This window comes from Phytophthora infestans, genomic scaffold (genome assembly GCF_000142945.1).
Source record: "Phytophthora infestans T30-4 supercont1.8 genomic scaffold, whole genome shotgun sequence".
Classification (NCBI taxonomy): Eukaryota; Oomycota; class Peronosporomycetes; order Peronosporales; family Peronosporaceae; genus Phytophthora; species Phytophthora infestans.
The window spans coordinates 472579-491336 of record NW_003303751.1 but is presented as its reverse complement, the minus strand read 5'-3'; positions in this window follow the sequence as shown (position 1 = coordinate 491336).

Sequence of the window (18758 nt, the reverse complement as noted above, 5' to 3'; positions counted from 1 at the left end):
GCGTTATTGGCCTATGTCCAAGAGTTGAGAACTCTTATTGCCGGAATGGTGGCGGACCCCTTCCGAAACGGGTCAGCGTGACCGGGTTCACGGGTGTGAGATCAACCCGAGCAGGAGTGTTCCGTGTACGCCCTAACGATTACGAAGAGGCAGTGGATGTGGCATTGAATACCGAGCACAACTTCAGGTCGGATCGACCTGGATGTAGCGCTGGTAGCCCAAGCACTTTAAGCGGTCCAGAGCCGATGAACATTAGCTATGCAGCAGACGAAGAAGTGGAGCTTCTTGCTGCGGAGCAGCGCGCCGGGATCCGCCGATGCTCTGTGTGCAATAGCGCTAAGTACTTGAGGGCCTATTGCCGTCTGCGCAAGAAGTGCGAGGCTCCGGCGAGTCAACCCTCCGGGTCATCGCCGGAAACGGCAACTCCCAGTAGGTGCGGGGCGGCCGAGAACTGATTTCTGTTGTGCCTCGAGGAGGTAGCGGGCAACGGGGCTCATCCCCGAAGAGAGCTGAGCACTCTTACAAGAAGTGTGTGTGCAAGCCGGGCTTTCTGGTCGATCAAGCGAACGTGAAGGGCTTTGCAAAGCCATGGAGAGTCTTGATTGACATGGGAGTCTCAGGCAACAACGCCCGTCGCTCCACCCTGGGAGGGGGTCAGCTGTATGCTGATGCACTGGAAGAGCCAACGAGAGATACGAACTTTGGCCGTCTCACGAAGGTACATTGGTAACTGTGTCGGGGGGTATCTGTCGACCTTAGAGTGAAGTTTGAGAGCTTCGATAGCGTGGAACGCAGTTTGCGCTTAGATCCGGATGCGAGGTATGACCTCATCCTTGACATGGCATGGCTGGAACGCCATGAGCCATGGATCGACTGGAAGTCGAAAACGCTGGGTGCGTCGGACCCTGCTCCTAGTGGCGCTTTTGTGAGTGACACAGGAGCACCGGCGGACATCAACGGCAAAGTGGTGTCGGAGCGAGCTTGGCCTAGATATGTGCCAAAAGCGCATACAAGGCGCGTAAATTGAAAATGGAGGTCGAAAACCACGTTTCCAAATGAAGAAAAAGTCAAACAAAGACCCTTTTTGCGTGGTTGTTGTGCCCGTTCAGCGGTCGGGAACAATTTATCTGGTTCTGCTAGGTTTCAAAACACCAAAACCTGGCTAAGTCCAACCAGCCCCAAGCTGGTTTTTAATCAGCTATAATGTTTATCATTCTTAAGTTTTTAAGAAAATGAAGGCTCTTTCGTTAACGACAGATGCACAACTGTTCGATGGTGCACATATCTCCATGTAGCTATCAAATAATGAATGATAATTTGGCAAAAAGGCAATAAGTATCATCAAGATCTTGAATTATTCGAAAATCCCTGATGCATATACCAATTTGTATGTGATTATCGTGTAAATCGCCCCTCGTATAGCATCGTCTGTGTGGAAGGTGTACGGTAAAGACGTATTTCAAGTACACGCGTCCGGTTCGACACGATACCGATTGGTATGCTCTTATCAGCCGCTTTGTAGCTGCGTGCGGAGTTAGGCGATCGGTATACCGTAGCAATTGCGCTTCGTCGCTGGGGCCGCAGCAAACGAAGCTAACGTCGTATAGAACCCGGTGTAGCTTTGAATGACCCTCGAGAAACACAAAATCATATTGAGCAATATATTATTCACGTCCCCCAATTTTGATTCCGGGGATTGCTATAGGGTACACTTAACCCTTTCGTGGCAAAAGGGCGCCGAAGCCGCCCATTTAGTGGTTTGTGCAAAGAACAGTAGGAATCAGCCTCTTAAAAGGCGCATTATGCGCCCTTTAGCGGAGGTTCAACTATATCTTGCGACATATATTTTACATTACGATTCGTAATCATTTAAGAATAGTTAAATCCAGTCAAATTCATGTAGCAGATTGCATCACCATCCTATCTTAAATGATTTGCTTCAAGCGATAGCTCAAAACGAGTACCGTGACTTTGTAAAAGGGCGAAAAATGCCCTTTTAAGAAATAAATGACTTTTAGTTATATACTATAGTTAATACAAGAGGCACGCGAAAGGGTTAATATTGCCCAAATGACAACCTTGCTACAACATTTTAAGCTTTTTACGCTGCAAATACATTTATTTAGTTATCGACGACATTGGACGGTGATAGTAATAATGGATAAGCACAGTGGATGATATAGATATCCGTGGCAATAGTCGTATAGGGTTACACAAACCTCGTTCAATTTAACATGACATGGGCTAACCCCACACACGCGCACACTATCAACGTTACCACCACAACACTCAATTCTCCTTGTTATTCTCTCAGAAATAATCACAGTAGATGTCAAACTATTTGTATCCTTCTTGTGTTAGGTAGGGCTGTCACCGAGTATCCCAGCCATCATTTTGGACCGATCCAGTGGATATACTCCTGTTTTCACGAAGCCATCGACGATATCAGCACAGTGCAGATCTAAATGCCGGAGCAAAAGCAGCAACTATATTCGTATCGTCCACCATCAATCCTATTTTTACCTTACATGCGCTGATAGATGTGTTTAGATCGGTCTTGAAGTGGCCGAACACGACAGCATCCAGGGGCTGTAGGAAGTGGGACGTGTGTGATGGGAGCGCGTAAAAAGGAATGTCGCTACGGCGAGCGCACTGAAGTGCGCTCACCGAAAACTGAGCCTTGCAGCCGTCTTTTACGAGAAGCACCGGGTGTTTGGGTATCGAATTGGTCACGATAATCGAGACGAAGTACCGCGCACGGTGGGCGTAGGCATGAACGTCATGCTTACATTTCTGCGGGAAACTCCGCTCTCGACCGGAACGCATTCTGAGGGGGATCAAATGGTTGTCTGACCTCCTTGAATATCGCAAATGTGATAAAGCATGCATGATCTGGGAGCCGGCGGCCATACGCCCAGCTTCTCGATCGTTTTCGAAAACATGACATGGCGAACGCAACCTTCGACGGATCGTCAGTGATAGGACGAGCCGTGATGGCAGGGTCGAGTTCGACAAGCCATCGGAGAAGAGGCTTGCCCTCTTTCCCCACGTAATTTCTCACGTGAAGTTTCAAAGACTGCACCTGCGGCGTCGTCCTGAACGACGCTTTTGTAGTAGCAGCAGCATCGCGCTGCTTGCTCACAATGAACCCAGAACAACACCGTGTTGCTATGTCGGCAACAGCGGTCGCTACGACTGCCTTGCTTATGAACTTCAGACAGTCTTTGAAGAGCGTCCCACTCTCAATCCGCCAGATGGGGACAATTTGCACACGCGATGTGCGTGGTAGAAGCATTTGGGCTGCGCATGGACGGATTACTCTTTATGGGTTGGTACTCCGCGTGCTCGTATTTAATACGTACTCATCAGCTAATCGGTCGTTTGACGGTCTACAAGTGCTACCAGGTGACCTGAAGCCCACTACTTCGGCTTACACGATAGCCAACGAGGCGACAAAGGTCGTTACGTTTATGAAGAGCTTTTTTTAAGGATGGGTCGGTTTAGATATATCTCTTCCAAGGGTACATAAGGACTCTCGAAGCTGCGATTGCTCTTGAGATGCAGTAGGCGTTTAATCTGAAGCAGGCTAAGCTGTAGGCAAACGTGTCGAGGGTGGCACGTCCGATGATGAGAGCGGGAGGTCCAGACACAATGAATCTTTTGAATGCTTCTGCTGTTGAACGTATTTGGGGACAAGTGCGAGGTGAATACACCGGACTTTTGCACGTGAGTGCACAGCGCCTGTGCACTCGGCCATGGCCAACGTGGTGATTCTGGGTATCGCCGCGTGCTCTAAACAACGCGCAGAACCAGTAGGCGCGGTATCGCAGTCGCGCGTGTCTACAATGGACACGCGAAACTGAGGACTGTGGCCCCTAGCGAGAGGGTTCCGCTGCAGGAAGCAAGATGACAAGCCAAATCTTGTCATCCTGAAAATAATGCCAAAGAGGACAGGCTCTCTTCGTTTTTGGCTGACTCAGATACGTCAAACAACTTTGTTCGACTGGAAAGGCCCCCGCAGCTGAACTTCGAGGAAGTAAAAAACACCTCGAAGTGTTTTAGAGGTGCCACGGAGAAGCGCGTAGTACGCGTTCGTTTCTCGTACAAACACCGGATGTTTGAGGAAGAGCTTACTGTCCTGGGGCTGGACGATAAGTTTGACGTGGTATTGGGTACGTCGTGGCTTGCAAGGCATGATCCAGTGATCAACTGAGAGAAGTGTACAGTTCTACACAATGACGCATCGCGACAGAGAGCGCTGTCAGTGACGCGCATCCACCGTTAGGTGCATCTGATCCCACTTTTTGAGGCTGCCCCTTACGCTGCAGCCTCCGGTGCCCATTTACAAGTCGCAACGACTGAGGCAGCCGTTGAGTCGGACTCAAATCGTAAATGAGATGTTAGTCGCGTTCACACTTGTAACGGTTTGTTTCTTCCGTCACTAGCGTACCCGCAGCGGTGAGGAAGCTCACAAGCAAGATAGACTTAGCTCTTTGTAAATTGACTCTGGTTATTTTTGGAACAGGGCGGGGGCCCTAGACCTCTGCAACCACTCATATGCAGGTCGACTTCTGACTGGCTATCATTAATTTCTTTTAAGCCAATCAGAGAGAGACAATGCAGCACGCGCTAACCGCGTGCCTTTTCTAACTACTTTTGTAAAAGCTCCTACCTACGTATGTAATTGGAGTGGCACATTGCAATACTTCAATGACCGTTTCAAGTTTGAAAGTAATTAAGTCACAGGAAATGGAATTGACGCATCAGATATGCAAGGGGCCCCGTTTACAGACAGTAGCTGTGATGTCGGCGTGTCAGTCCCAGGGGTATACACGATCGTGGTTGGTTCAAAACCCACGAAAGGCTCCGCCGAAAGGTGTCGAGGTGACAAGGATCTGTTGACTCCGGGGGTCGACACAAACTCAATATCAACATCGAGAGGGGACTCCGCTGAAAGGCATCAAGGTGATGACGGTGCGTCAGCTCCGGTACCTGACGACACGGCAAGCAGTGTTGGCGGTTGCAAACGTCCAGCACTGAAAACGCTTGCGTGGTCGCGTGCAGTTTGGCTGCGCGAAAAAGCGGAATGTAATCAAGCCGGGCTTGATCATTAGCATCCGCGAAAAGATTCCGCCGACGGTTACAGCGAAAATTCGCCCAAGTTCGGGTCCTCGACGAGAAGCATGTGAAGCCGGGCTTTACGAGAACAAAAGACTGCGCAAGCCTCTGTCCGGATATGAGAAAAAACGAGCGATGTCTGCCATGCAGAAATCGGAGACGATGTCATGCGTCGTGACGTAGAACGTCTTGGCTCGAACCGGTACTAGCTTCCAGTACCAGTCAATGCAACTGAAGAATCCTCCGAATCGTGCGTCGGAGTTGACGTCGCTTCCAGTCATGGGCTGGATACGCTTCGCAAAGAACCTTTACGATGGACGCATCAAACAGATATGCATCATTTTGGATATTGAAAACGAAGCGGGGGGGGGGGGTTGAGGCAATTCCACGCTGCGAATACCACTAAGAGTAAGGGCACTCTACGCGCGAAGACAAATAAACAGCGCTTCGACGAGCAGATCTGGAGCCTGTTGAGGTCGTGTCCCTTCTACGATGTTCTGTTGAAATCCAAGGATGTGCTCCCGATAGAAATTCTTTCGAAACCTCCGACGGATATGGGAATACAGCACGAGATCGACCTCGTATCCGGGACGAAGTACTGTGTGACGCGGCAGTGGCCACAGCCGCGAGCTCAAGTAAAGGCAATCGACGACTTCTTTAAAGGCGTCGTAAAGAGGGTCAAGAGTGGGATTCAAAGCCCCGCCAGCGTACCAACGTTCTGTGCCAAGAAACCACAGGGCGGATGGCGTATCGTTCATGCTTACAACATGCTGAGCGATGCGACAATACGGGCAGCGCTGATATCACGAAAAACTGTTATCATTAATTCCATGGTCAGGAGCACCATGTGTAGTGCTCTTGATCTGCGCGACGGGTTCTATTAGATCATGATACTTGAGATGGAATTTCCTCTCACGGCGGTGGGCACTCCAAGTGGAATGCTTTGGAAGTGACTCGTAATGCCGCAGGGGCGGACGAACACCCTTGGCACCTTCAGTAGATGTGCAACACATCTATTGCGCTCAGGCATAACTTTGCACGGAGTTACTTCGATGACGTGTTCGCTCACAGCCGGTCTGTGGACGATAAGACTGACGTTGAGATGCTCAAAAAGCACCTCCACCAGCTGCTACGGCTTATGTGCAAATATAAGCTTTATGCGAACCTGAAGAAATGTATCTAAGGAGCGAGCGAGACACCCGTCCTTGGGTGTCTCGTCGGGAAGAACGGCGAGCCCCCTGACCCAGAAGAGGTCAGAGTGATCAACGAATGACCTTAACGTAAAGGAGCTAATATAGTTTCTTGGACTTGCAACGTACTTGTGCAAGTACGTTGAAAATTACGCGGGCAAAATTCGCTCCTGCTGAAAATGGAGACTCAGTGGATTTTGACTACTGACTGTCAGCAAGCTTTCGATACAGTCAAGTAGGCTTGACTGAGGCGTCGTTATTGGCAGTGGCTGACCAAGATCGCCCATTCCGCATCGTGTGTGACGCGTCCGATTTTGCGAACGGATACGCGTTGATGCAGCACATTCATGAGGGCCGTGATTGTGTCGTCTAATACCAGTCGCGTCAGCTAGAGCCAGCTGAGCGTTACTACCCTGTATATGGCAAGGAGCTACTTGCCATGAAGTATGCACTCGCGAAGCTCCGAGTATATTACTTAGGTGTAGACCTTTCGTGGTCTACATTGACCACGCTTCAAAGCGAACGGCAATGAAGACACCCACATCTCGCAACGAACGACGAGCTGGCTGCCGTTCTTTGCGGAGTACGACTTTTAGGTTGAGTACAAACCTGGAAGGTTGAATGTGGTGGCCGATGCGTCGCCGCGGCGACATTACTACGTTGCTAAGACAGCCGACGCCAATCGAATTGACGTCGAACGAGAAGTGTTCCGTCGTCGACATTTATCAACGACGTGAAGAACTCTTATGCAAGTGACGCAGACGCGAAACAACTAATAGATCATGTATTAGTACCTTCCGGCGTGTCATGTCGGAAGTAATCGTTGCTTTTGCGGGCTCATGCACACCGATATCGTGAGCACGAAACACCGATGCTTTACAGCGCAGTGGACGACGGTGCGATCCGCACCGTCGTGCCGAATAATTATAATCTGCGTATGCGGATCATGTACGAGTATCCCGATGCCCCTACGGCGGAGCATCCGGAACGTGAGAAGACATACTCTCTTCCGACAAGAGGCTTTTACTGGAACAGTCGGCACAAGTGGATGCGGGAGTACGTACGTGCTTGCGAAGTGTGTCAACGTGTGAAGCCTGCTGTATTTTCGCAGACTCCATTACAATCACTGCCGACACCGACGAAGTGTTGGCAGGCCACCTCTATGAATTTTGTTCCCAGCCTTCCGCCCTTCAACAGGCGGAAGACTGGTATTGTGGTCTTTGTTGACCACTTTAGCAAGATGTTTCTGTGGTGTAGTAGAACACACAAATACCGTCAGGTGTGGATTCCTTACACAAACCACAACAATTCGCCGAGTTAGGTCGGCGGCTGCATGGCCTGCGGAGAGGGTGGTCCCCTCGCGGCTCGGCCCTTCCGGGACAGACGAGTGGCTCGCTTCCACTCGGTTCCGACTAACCAAGTCAGTGCACTTCCGAGGTTCTGCCGAGTTTGGTTCGGCTGAGCTCGTTCACAACCCTGTGCCCCCCACCAAAGGATGGATGACGGCGCGCGAGCGCTTTTACAAGTCACCGAGCGCAGAGGCTGCTCAGCTAGAAGTGAAACGGCACCCGGGCTATCCGACGTACCGGTCCGCTGAGTTTGCGGGGCTTTCTTCCGCGCGTAGCGAGACTTTGTCCTACCCGGACCGACCTAATCTCTTGGCGCTATCAGTCAATACCCTACAAGCTATGCCTCTCGAGTATTGACGGCAGGCATAATCCAGCCCTATGCAGGGACTTACCGGAAAAGTGTACACGTGTCTTGGACTAGGAAAATTCTGCTCTGTTATCTTCTGGCAGCCTTTTCGGCTCCCCTACTTAATCCTATTCTCATACAAATATATAGGAAATGTAGTAGTTTCGGATCTCTAACGACCCTTCCGCTGGGTTCAGGCGACCGTTGAGCTCAGCGGCTATCCGGATAGCATCATCCGGACAGATCGCTGAGTACTTACCGTGATCCCTTGTTCCTAAGCTCTGGGTTATCAGACCAAGCCGATTCTTGATCTAAAGTTGGTTGGCGTATGGTCGAATCTGGAAATCCCTACACCACAACTGCCCCGGTTATGATACGAGCCGAGCTGATGAGTGTCTTAATCCTTCATCTGGTTCTGCCACCGTTGGTCCATACTCGGCTGATGACGTCTCGCGGCTCTCCACCACCTTCTTCGGTACGTTTGTTGCTTCCGCTGTCACTCACTTGGCAGCCCTTACTCCTCGCATGTTACTCCAGCACAACTCGCGGCGCCATCATTCTCCTCCAACTACTCGTCGAGGTGAAGGCGTGCCAGCTGAGTCGATCGTCTGCACTCGTGGGGTCAGCGACCGACATGAAGCTGGAAGCTTGCCGGGCGACACCACTTCGGGCGCCAACAGTCAGCCAAGCTCGGCTGCTCCAGTAAGTTTTGACTCCCTCATGACCAGGGTTACCGAGCAGGGATACGAGCGTCGAGAAGAATTGACCTTCTTGGCGAGGCCAATGGCCACCGGACTCACTTGTTCCGTGAAACCTTCCGATCCCGTGCAACGGCGAGCGATCCTGCGGGCTTCTTCCGCGGGGGAGCTGTTGGACATCTTGAAAGGCAACTACGCCGCCCTTGAGTATCCCCAGATCATTGGTGATCTCAGGGCCGACAATCAAGCTGTTCAAGAAGAGAACCGCGCGTTGACTCGGCGATTGGACAATCTGGCCCTCCGCAATGTCGAATTGTCCACTCAGCTCTCATCGGCGCGACAGCAGGTGTCTCGACTGGAGGCTGCTGCCACGCAGTCTGCTTATCTCCTTGCTTCACTGCGAAAGGCTGTAGCCGTGAGTGAAGCGAAGCTTGCTCGGGGTAATGAAGCTGAGCAAGGCAAGGTTGAAGCTGCGTTGAGTCAAGCCCAGCTCCATCATCAGCAAGTCTTGGATCGAGACGCCGGGATCGCAGTCCTCCTCCGATCTATTTCCGAGAGGGATGCGGCGCTCGTTACTCTCCAAGGCATTGCTTCCAAGCACTTCAAGCAGCTACAGGAATCAGTGCGGCTGTACAGCTCAACCGGCACTCAACCCTTGCGGCACGCTCAGTTGGTGATCGCTGAGCAGCGGGCAGTGATCTTGCGGCAGAACCGTCTTATTCGTCGAAATGGTGTTATTCCGATGTACGACTCTCACATGGCTACTGCTGGTGCTGGTTTGGAGGTTCCTGGACTTGATCCGTCCGACCTTCTTCTTAACGCCCGGCTGTGTCGTGTCTTGGAGTCTCGCTTCCCTAAAGTTCTCCACATTCCAGCTGGTGAAACTCGGCGGCTGGAGCTGATCGTCCATCCTCGCCAAGACGCCCCAGTGACCGGTTCCGTTGCTGGTCCTAATGTGGCTCCTCCAGCGGGTCGGGCTTCTTCTGCAACTCCTTCGGCGGACTCGGCTGCGGCTCCTGTCAGCTCAGCGGCGGCTGCGAGCCAAGCCGAGCCGACCCTCGCCCAGCTTCATCGTACTCCGTTGGCGAACTTGACGTCGACGCAGCGGCTTCGGTGTTATGCCAATCCCAAGTCTCCAACTATATGACGACCGGCTTCGGTCACTCTGCCAAGCGCCCTTACACTCCCGCTGGCAACGCTACGGACCCGAGCCTCGCAAGCGGTTTCCAAAGATTGTCGCTTGAGCCTTCACATGGCTCAACTCCGCGAGGTGCCATTTATGCATTTCGGCTCAGCCCGTTGTTGGAATGCATTATTGGGTACACTGAGCGGAGGGGTGCAGCTGGAGATCGTAGGTGGCAAGGGTCGCGTGCCGCCCACGCCGTGTTCCCTTGACGGCAAACGAGCTTTCATGGCTGTCTTTGATCCGAGTCATCCTTGTCAGCGTCTCCGGCGGATGCTCCCCGAGCTTCTTTTCTTCTTTTCCCCGTCAGTGCTGGAGGAGGCTCGGTGGTGCTCGGCTTATCAGACCCGACCTCGAACCTTGATGCATTTTTTTAAAGATATGTGGGTGAAGCTTCGTGGCGACAGTCCTTTGGACTCGGCGGGGAGGCCCATCAAGACAGATGGCCAAATGACCCGTTACTTTGTTGCTCTCTATGAGCGTCGCCATTGGATCGTCGAGTCAACTGTGCTGATGGGTCTCCATCCTGACGTCAACCCGACTGCCCCGCCCGCTCAGCTTGCTAAAGTGTATGAGCTGCGGCTGGTGTACAAGCGCGAGCGCAAACGCCGTAGTGACACCCTACGATCCTTGGTTGCCACTGTCTACGACCAGCTTTACTCGGCGGTCACCCAGAAGCTCAGCGATGAAGCTGCTCCTCTTGTGGATGCTGAGGTTTATTTCGATACGTCCGTCCCCCATTACTCTCCTGTTAGCCTTTCGTGGGTTCCATCCGGGAGAGACTGGGTTCAGTGTGCTCACGATGAGGATCTAGCCGAGCCCTGGCGAGCTTGGTGGCTAAGCGACCTGGCGGTTCACCCGTATAGCACATGCTTCCGCGCTCGGAACGTGAACTTCTTGGCTTTCGCTCCGCGCGGTATGGACCCTCAGGTTGTTGACGACGCGATCGAAGAAGACTTCGATCTTGCCGAACAAGCGCCTCCTGCGTACGCTCAGGGTGCTCCACCTCGGCTGAATCGTCAAGGTATCCACATCTTCGCTGGGTCTTCAATCGGTGAGCTCGGCTCGGATGACGAGAGTGCGTCTGATGACGAGAGTGCATCTGATGACGACTCAGCGGACGACGGGTGGGTTCTCCCAATCTCCGCGGCGCGTCTCCGAGTATGGCTCTGTTCGGCACTCCACTTCCAAGTGGAACGGATCCGCCTCAACTCACGTCAGCCGAGTCGGGTTCGGAGGCACCGGTTCTTCTTCCACCTGCTTCGGTGTCAGTCTCCTTAGCTAGCTCGGCGATTACTTCTTGCCACGGCTGCGGATGTTGCATCTCCATCCGCCGTTTCTCAAGAGGCGACGTCTGCTACGCCGCCACGCCTCCAATCGTCGAGTCCGCTGAGCTCTTCCCAGTTGTCTCCGTCGGGTTCACCTCTCTTGTAGTCCGGATCGTCTTCTTTTGATTTTTCTTCTTTTGACTGAGCGTCCCGTAGGTATCGTTCAGGACTTCATTTCGTAATTATTCAGTATATGCAATTTCGACACAGTAGCGCTCCATCTCAACTCGGCCTGTGTCGTCCGCTGAGTTGGTGTAACTTCTGGTGCAATAACTGTTAATCCTCATCGGCAACTTGCACCATTTGCAGACGGTTTTCACGCTTCTTCTGTCGTAGATAGTCAAACAGGAGACCTCCACATGACAAATTCGACAGTGGTTCCCAAGTAGGCTCATCGTGGCCGGCCCACTTAACTTTAAACTTCCGTTGCCACCGGGACGTACTCGTGGATAATGGTAGCTCGTCGTCGAGGATTGCTTCGACTTCATACTGGTTCATACTTGCGTCTGGCTCCCAGCTATCTTCAGGTAGTAATTCTTCGTCAAAGTCAAATCGCTGAGTCTCTTCGAGGTCGGCGATTAGCCTCGTCTTTGGTCTTCCGCCGAGTTCGGTGACTGCCTTCAGACGTGATACATGGACCCCTGGGTAGAACCTATAATCCACTCTTGTCGGGTCGATCCAATTCATAAGCGAGTTCTTCCACCTTCTTCGTCACCCTGAATGGTCCATGCCATCGATAGGCTAACTTCTTAGTCAGGCCCGACTTGACTCGCTCCATAACAACCAGACTTGATCTCCTTCTTTGAACAAGGATTCGGTGGATTCATCGCCTGGTTCAGCAACTCCGTCTTCGTCATCTGCTGCGTTAGGAATGGATTTGTTCTCCTTCCTGCTCAGTGCTTCGTTGTGCTCCCGAGCTCGTCGTGCCTTCTCTCGCACTTGGAACTCAGCTGCTAATCGCAGGGCAACTTCTCGTTGTCTGTTCGCTTCTCAGCGCCACTCGACTGCGTCCGCCGAGTTGGCTGAACGTCCCTGTCCGCGTCGTATTGAGCTCGTCATAGCCTTGAGTGTAGACTTGGCGTCCCAACCATGTACCAGATAGAAAGGGGTTTCTCGTCGAGTCGAGTCTCTTGAGTTGTTGATGGACAATCCGCGTTTGAAAGCAGTGAAGATGAATTTGAACAAGTCAGCAGGGCGTCGGCTCGGCGGACTAACTGCACGACCCCGAATGTTGAAACAAAGTCGCAGATGGAGTCAGCCCAGGCGGCTCAGAAGGCCAACGCCATTGATCCAGTGACAGTACAGACTGAGCGGAGACGACGAATCGCGACCGCACAAGATGAAGAGCTCAGGTGGGCCGATCTGAAGGCGTACCTGAGAGGTGAATTGAGGACCTTACACACCGTCGAGCTCAGAATGCCGGCAAAGTCGCAGAAGTCTTTGTACTCAGCGAAAACTGCCTGTTATACCGCCGAGATGAGACTCGACGACAGGGCGAACTCGACGAACCGAACCTCTCATTGATATTGGTGATTCCGTCAACTATAGTCGACGAGATACTTCATAACTGTCACAACTCGATCGAAGGGGGGCATCAAGGCATCGTCAGAACTTATCACCAAGTCAAGACCGACTACTACTGGATTGGTCTTTACGCCGACGTGGTGAAACATGTTAGGATCTACGAGGACTGCAGTGCCAGTAAGAGCAAACCACAGCTGAGAGGTTACTCGTCGGGAAATGTAATTTTAGACCATCCATTTCAAGTCGTGTCAATGGGTTTCGTGATTCCCCTACCTCGAACTCAGCGGGGCACTGCACTGCTGTTGTTCCAGCCACTTCACGGGGTTCGTTATCGCTAATGCTACGAATGACACCGGGGCACTCGAAGTGGCCACGGTGTTTGACGAATGCGTCTTCAGGCAGTTCGGGGCTCCGTCTCTGATACGGCACGACCGAGATCCAAGTTTATGAGTGAAGTAATTCAAACGTTCTCCAAGATGATGCAGTCGAGATCAAGAGCTACGCTGAGTTACCGACCACAAGCCAACGGTCAACAAGACAGGTCAGTCAAGACAATGGTTCAGACTATACGGGTCTACGTGGAAGTCCCGCTTCAAGCCGACTGGGAGGACATCGCCGAGACGATGGTACACGCTAGGTTTTGTTGATATGGCTTCGTGATCCTGACTTCCTCCTCTTGCTCTAGCCGAGTCTTCATCCAGCTCATCCTCAAAGTGAACTCAGTGTACTCGGCTACGAGTGACTGCCGTGACAATCGGGGTTTCCGCTGGGTTGTCTATGGCGTACAGTTCTTCGGCTACTCGGTAAATCATTCTCAGTTCTGTTTTCCTATCCGTCCCGAGAATTACTCGCCCGGCCTTTACTTCGAGTGCTGCTGTAGCGAGAGAATCAGCCGCTGCGTTATAGTGTCACGCCATGTGTCGATACCGGACCGAGTTGAGTCGCTTCGTGAGATCCTTGTGTCGTGCTAGCTCCACTTGCAACGCTTCCTTCTTGCATGCTATATCCCAATGGATTGCTGGATTGCAAGCCGGGAGTCACCCACGATAATCAAGTCAGCTATTCCTCGGTCAATTGCCGCCAAGACCCCATTGTTCATGCCGGTGTACTCGGCGATGTTGACCGTGGTGGACGACAGGTACGCACTCGCAGCGATCTCAATGTCCCAATTTGGAAGGCACCACAGTATCCACGAACAACTTCCATACCCGCCGTATTTAGCTGTCTTCGCTGAGCCATCGAATGACTGTACACATCCCGCAAAGTCAGCTGGTATTCGGGCGTATAGCAGCTCCGGGTCCATTCTAACTGTCGCCGAGTTATTGGAGGGAGGCGCAAGGTGCTTCAAGGAGTCGTCGAGTCCGATAAACGAAGTTATCGACGCCTGAAGTAACTGGGCGAAGTCTACATCTCGTTCACGTACTCGCTTCACCTTCAAATCGTAGGGCGACAACATAACTGCGGAACTGACTGCGCGGCCGTACAACGACTTTGACTTAAACACCCATTCCAGCGTTGAGAACCGGGTGTAGACGTGTAGCGTCTTTCCCGCCAAGAGGGTGTAGCACACTTTCAGTAATTGTAACAGCGCGACCACTTCTTTCTCAGCGGGATGATAGCCGAGTTCATTCTCCTTTAGCACGCGTCCGCAGAAGCGAACTGGGTGCAGCTTGTCGTCGTGCGGCTGCATCATTGTACTGCTCAGTGCCCAGTCATTAGCGTACAACATTAAATGGACTCCTTTCGCCGGGTCGAAGTGGCGCAGAATTGGAGCTTCTGCTACCCTTTTTAGCTCGGCGAATGACGCTTTTGCTGACGTCAAGTCACCCCCAGGACCAAAGTCCGTGTCTTTGAATTGATAGAGTACCGCTCCATAGACAGCCAAGTTCTGGATGAATCGGCCGTAATATACACTGTGGGCCGACTACTAGCCCGGTTCACAGAATGTCGAATTAGCATCAGCTTTACCAAGAGTATCTTTGTCCAACCCAAGGTTGATTTCCTGTCGCACGCGATTACGCCGAGTGGCATACGCGCTGATGCGAGGAAGTTAGCCGCGATCGCCGAGCTCTCCTTTCCGAAATCAAAGAAGGGAATGCATGCAAGCCTTCCTCGGTGCACTTAACTGGGCATTACCACTTGAAATCATTATTCTTTCGTGCTTTTGCAGCTTTGCCACCAGCCTAGCCGACTGTGCTGGCGTATGACTACTTGACTTGACGTTTGGAGCGCCATAGTCGACTTCTGTAGACTCAACTTCAGTGAGGTCGGGAAGGAAAGCCAACTCGTGAGCGTAGTCTGTCAAAATCAGATCTGTCCCACTCCGCTCAAAGATATCGGTCTTACTGTCGTCCTCATCATCCTATTTCTCGTCTTCGGTCGCTGCGATAGCCACGTAGTGTTGTCTTAGGGTTTCGGTTGGGTCTCTCGTCGAGTTGCATTCATCATCTTCAGCTTGTTCTAAACTGTTGCCAATCCCGCTGGGGTCGAACACCGTCGTCGCCGAGCTCGTTACTCCGATCTCAGTTCCAGCACCTCCCAGCCGTGATACCTCCGATAAATCATAGTTGTCGTCGAGTCCACTGCCGCCGACTGGATAATGCAGGCTTTTGGCGTAACCATCGCTGAGTTCACCACGGCTGCAGAACTTAACCCATCGACTCCATACTTGGCTCGTGCCTCACCTTCATCACTGTGGTTACTTGTATTCACCGTCCAGTTCAGTCCTTCACTGTTAGCCTCAACATCTCTTGAAAGTAATACCTCCAGCTTGGAACTTGCAGTCGTCACGCTAGGGCGCTGTACCGCTGAGTCTGCTATGACGGCAGGACAGACAACCACGCGTCCACACTCGTCCCTCGCGTAGTCGGCCGTCCCATGGCACGCCGAAACAGCTCCCAAGTCATTTTTTACGGCTGTATCTTCGAGCGCCGAGTTCGCCGTCACCACATGGTTAATCCCAGCACTTATAGTGGTCAGGATGCTCATAGCTGAGTTCACCTCGCCCACAATACTTGGTCTAATAACTCCAAACTTGCCTCGGCCGTCAATAACGGGTTGGGCGTCACGTAGGACTTGTTCCGAGCGTTCTTTAGGGTCTCCGTCCGTTATAGCTGAGTCTTCAGTCGTCGACACTTCTTCCTTGGCCCCTACTGCACTTGTTCCTTCAACCGCTGGGTTCGTGCTGGCGTCAGCAATGGCGCCATCGTCTTCAAACTTGGACAGATCATAGGCGACATCTTGGCCATCGTGTAGCACCGGCGTACGATCCGTCCGGACGTCTATCAGCTTGAACGCTGAGTTTATAGCCGGGTCGCCCCTTGCCACCGCAGAAGTTGATATGACGTTGGCGTTATCGCGACGCCTCTGGTCTTCGTCGGCTCCTGTATCAGCTTCGATATGCCTCCAGCGTTCGGCGCATGTTAACTCTGGTCCGTTCTCCACTGGAGGAGGTCGTTTTTCCACCGCCGTCGGAATAGGGTATTTTCGTCTTTCCACAGCTGGCGGCTGGTGTGACAACCAGTCCTCGTACAGTCGTTGTTCCTTCTGCAGAAAATCTTTGTTCATCGCTGACTCAAATGCCAATATCTGCCAGTCGCGGTATTTCGCCGAGCTCACACGGACATATCCCTCATCGGCCAGTACTCCGTGTGGTTGCCATTTTATCACATAAAAGTGAGGTGGGCTACAGACTGACTTGGATCGTACGTTTGTAATTAGGACATGAGTTGGCCTTTCCTCGGCGATTAAAAACAACCGTTGGAATTCAACCCTTCGTCCGTCGCACCCACAAGTCATGCGTCGACTCACTGGGTTGCCGTCTGGGCAATTTGAACTCAGCGGTCATTCGACTTTAGATTGTTAACCCGTCTGGTGGCCCGCATGGGACATTTGGTCCGAACTCGGTATTGGTCGGCGCATTACTTGATCGGATGAGTAAGATCGCCATCTCATCTTGTAGCTTGACCCCCGAGTTGTACAGATCCAGACGGATCCCAGCTGGGATCATGAAGTCAGTGCCGAGAATCAAATCGACTCCGGCATGATGAGGCATTATCCACACTTCAAACCCATATGCCACTTCCCAGCCGAGTGTCACCTTCACAACTGTTCGTGACGTTGTCACCATTCTGTCTTTACTTATTCCTTGTATGTCGATTCGCTTATCTCGGCTGAAGACTCTCTTGAGACGCAGTTTCCTCGCGACGTACTCACTAATCGCCGAGACATTTGTTCCGGTGTCCAATAATATCTTGGTCCTTCGGTCGTTTACTGCCCCCAATACGAGAGCTCTCATTCTAACTCGGGGATCAAACGTCTGTGCTGACCACCATCCCAGCCGTTTTCCTGGAAGCAGCTTCATGATTCTGGTACGACGCACAGCCTGGTCTGACTGCCGAGTTACACCTGCAATCGCTCGGTGGTTATCATCTAGCTCACCGAGCTCACGTTCAATTCCGTCGATTTCACACATCCAATTGCCACCCCCGCTTCTTCCCTCGGGCCGTCCTGCTTCGCCTACGAAGGCAAACAAGAAGTTCGCCTCAACAGCAGGATCAGCTGACCGTGGCAGCCCGGCATATTCCAACCCAGTCAGTGTTGGCGGGCAGCCGAGTTTAAATCACTTGGCGTGTAAAGGTTTTGCAGGTCTTCTGGCACTTTCGACTTGTCGACAGAGTTTTTCACGAACGCAGCCAGCTTCTCGTATTGACGAAACATCGCACTGGCCGACTTCATGGACTTGTCTGCAGAATTTGCAGCGCCGCCGACAGTAGTGAGCCGAGTGCCCCGTTCTTCCACAAGCTACACAAGGTACACGCTGTGAATTGTCGCGTGATCCATCTCCACGGTTCGACTGTTCTCGTTGGTTGTACGGTCGCGGAGGTCGGTTCGCCGAGTTCCCCCAACTTCGATTCGAGCCATTCTGGTCTCTCGCCGAGTTCTCTCGGCGGTCCGGTGTATTGCCCTTATCATTGGTAACGCCGGCGTCTATGTAGTCGTCGTCTTCCGCTGAGTCGTAGCCTCCGGACTGGTCCTCATCATTCCATTCGTCTTCGGAGTTGTAAGGACTCGGCGGGTTCTGATCGAAGAGTTCCTCCCCGTCAGAGTCAGCGTCAACAAAAGTGACTCGGCGGTCGCGGTTTTCTTCCTTGCGACTGCGCTTCTCCTTTCGACGCCCATCTCGGCGTTCATCTCGGCGGCTTGGATCCTTCCGCATATTGTCTCGGCCTCGTGCGATCACGAGTCGGTCGCGTTGCTTCTTGCGCTTTTCACCGAGGATCCGACGATTGATTATCTGCTTCGCTTTACTGATGTCTTCCAACTGCAAGGGGTACATCAAATCCATCACATCGTCATCACCACAATGCAGCAAGAAGTGCTCGACATGGTCAGCTGCGTCGGCGCCCCCTTTCTCGTACTGGATCTTGGCTATCCGAGCATACCCATTGAGTCGGATCAGGAAGTCGCAGATCGGCTCATTGATATTTCGTCTCGCCGAGTAGTAAAGAGTGCGGGCGGATTGGTCAAACTGTGAGCAATAATAATCCAGAAACGCCTCGATGAGTAGTTTCCAGCGTCGCTGAGTCTTCTTCGGCAGCTGCCTATACCAACTCTTCGCCGCGCGTCCCAAGCATAGCGAGAAGGGTTCGCACCAGCCACTTTGGGACATCCTGGTGCTCTTCATCTCGTAGATGAAACGCTTCAGCTACTGGAGCGATGCGTCAGAACGGTAGCGCTTCCCTTCGAACTCAGCGATTTTGTCGAGTGAGGCGTGGGCTCGGACTTCTAGGCACTGAGTCGAGTCTTCTGCAGGCGCGTCGAAGCTCAAGTTTCGGATATAATCCTTCACGGTTTCTTCACGGTTTCCTCTTACGTCGAAGGCGTCATCGTCCTCCTCGTCCTCCTCGTAAGCCTCAGCTTCGTCTGCAGCGTCATACATTTCACGGTAACGACCAGCATTCCGCTGTCCACGACTCGGCGCTCGCTGAGTCGGGTTTAGCTTCATTGGAGTCAGCATATG